The sequence below is a fragment of the Zeus faber genome (assembly GCF_960531495.2).
Source record: "Zeus faber genome assembly, chromosome: 13".
Classification (NCBI taxonomy): domain Eukaryota; kingdom Metazoa; phylum Chordata; class Actinopteri; order Zeiformes; family Zeidae; genus Zeus; species Zeus faber.
The window spans coordinates 18483211-18485710 of record NC_137198.1 but is presented as its reverse complement, the minus strand read 5'-3'; positions in this window follow the sequence as shown (position 1 = coordinate 18485710).

Here is a 2500-nt window from a genome sequence, read left to right as displayed (position 1 = left end):
GGACGCACTAATAGGCCGCGCCTGGTAATCACCGGCCATTGTGCCTGTTGCTTCTCTCAATTTATCGGGGCGCACCTTTCTTTGTGGCAACATATGAGACTGTCTGCGCCGCTGTAATTGGTGCCGGCCGCGTAATTTCGTGTTTGGAAAAAGTTGTAAACGGCGGGGCAGGATGTAGCCGCGACGCCACCGCGGCTTTGATACAGTTTTGGCAATGCGGGATGCACAAAGGCAGCTTATAGGGTGTCCTTCTGGACAATGGAGAGGGGAAGAAACAAAAGGGAGAAGAATAAAGGGAGGGAGAAACATGCATACATGAATGCAAATACAAACACACACACACACACACACACACGCACGCACACACACACACAAACACACCTTTAGACTGAAGCCAACATTACCCACATGACAGAATACACCGCGTGGGAGCCGGGTGTTTTTTATCAGCGGCAGATGGGAGATTTTCCACTCCGCTCAATGTCGCCGTGGCTGCGTGAGACATTTCTTTTGCGGCGACGTAAAGAATTTTCAGGTAATTTCAGGTTACTGCGAGTCATTTGAATCCGGCGAGGGGGCCTTGCTTCTATCTGTGCCCCCCCCCCCAATCCCCACAAACCACCCACCCGCCCTTCCAACACCCATTCTTCCACTTAATATATCAGAAGGTCTGAACACAGAGAAACCTTTTCGAGTCCCATTGAGGTGCTCCTCAATTGACCACGGCGACCTTGCAACCTGCACAGTGCTAATTGGCGAGTGCGTAACGTCTTCGCCGGCCAATATAGAGCCTTTATAAAACATAACTCAGGTTATTTAGTTTTTTTTGTTTAAATAAGCGAAGATGGCGGTGGGGGTGTGGGAGGGAGTTACCTGATTATAAACATTCACTCTTTCTCAAGGGAATTTAATCGCGACATTAATGTCAACATAACTAGTCATCTCACTGGGACATACAGGAGGAAGCACACACACTTATGCACGCACGCACGCACACAAGCATATACACACACACACACACACACACACACACACACACACACACACACACACACACACACACACACACACACACACACACACACACACACAGAGCACTTATTGTGTTTCTTCAAGGTAAAGATGGTCGCCCAAAAAAGCTGCATTCCCCACTGAGGGCAACGGCTGGCCACCGGTTCGATTTCCCTGGTCAAGTACCAATTTCGGCAACAATATTGCGGATCCCTTTAAGTTTAGGCGGGAACCTCAGAGTTAAAAAAGAAAAAAAAAAAGCCATAGAGATTCTGTAGCATCTCTGTCCTCCATCCTCCTCCTCCTCCTCCTCCGCCACCCAACCTCCCCCCACGTGAAATGATTAGGGGAGCCGAGGACCCACTATTCATTTTAGCCGTGCGCGAAAAGGCTGCATTGAATTGACAACTTCTGAGAGAGATTTTTAATTAGTGTAATGCCCTCCCTTTCGAGCGAGGAGAGGCAATCTTTTCCATTTTTTCATTACCAAACCCTCTGCTGCCTGGTCGCCTTCCCTCAGAATGGAGAGATCTTCCTTTTTTATTTTTTATCTTTTTAAATATTTTTTATAGACCGGTGAAGAAAAATGACAATAGCCTATGGGATCAAAGGAGGAAGAGGAAGAAGAAGAAGAAGGAGAAGAAGAAGAAGAAGAAGAAGAAGAAGAAGAAGAAGAAGAAGAAGAAGAGTAAAAAAAACTTTTCTGATTCTAATTCTAGTGATTCAAATAAAGACAAAATAGAAAGACAAAAAAGACAAATAAACAAAACACCCTGCAAATAATCACCTTTCCGACAGAATGGAAAAGGAGGTCATAGGACAATTCTCATCCTAATAGATTTCCATGAAATTAAACCGTATTTTATTTAAATGTTTTTGGTTTTGTTTCACCCAATGCCTTTGCTTTGCTTGGAAGATGACACATACACACAGACAGACACACACACACACACAAACACACACACGCACGCACGCACGCACGCACGCACGCACGCACGCACGCACGCAGGCACGCACACACACACAATTATACCCCTTATTCCAGGACTTAAACCGACTAATTCCATGGCTCGTTATGAATAGTATTTTCGCGATACGCAGCACTGTGGCGCCTGAGCAACCTTTTCAGGAGACTTGTTCTATGTCATCACTCGATAAAGGGGGGAGACCGAGGAGAACAAGGGGGGGTGGGGGTGAGGGTGTGTGGAGGAGTTGGGGGTGGTGGAGGAGTTGGGGGGGGGGTGGGGTGATGGGGTGGGTTGGGGTGCAGCATCCCTTATTAGAAAACCATGTCACATTCTGTTCAGCGCTGGCCCGGCTCGCTGCGGCTCCGGCAGTAATCCCCCCGCCGAGTCTCCCCCATCCCCTCCCTCCCCCATGTCATTCAGCTCTCTCAGGAGTAGTTGGAGAAACTGTTTTCAGTCGCCACTAATAACTACTGACCTCCAGTGACACGGCCCCACAATGGCCGTGCCCGGCCTGAAGCGTA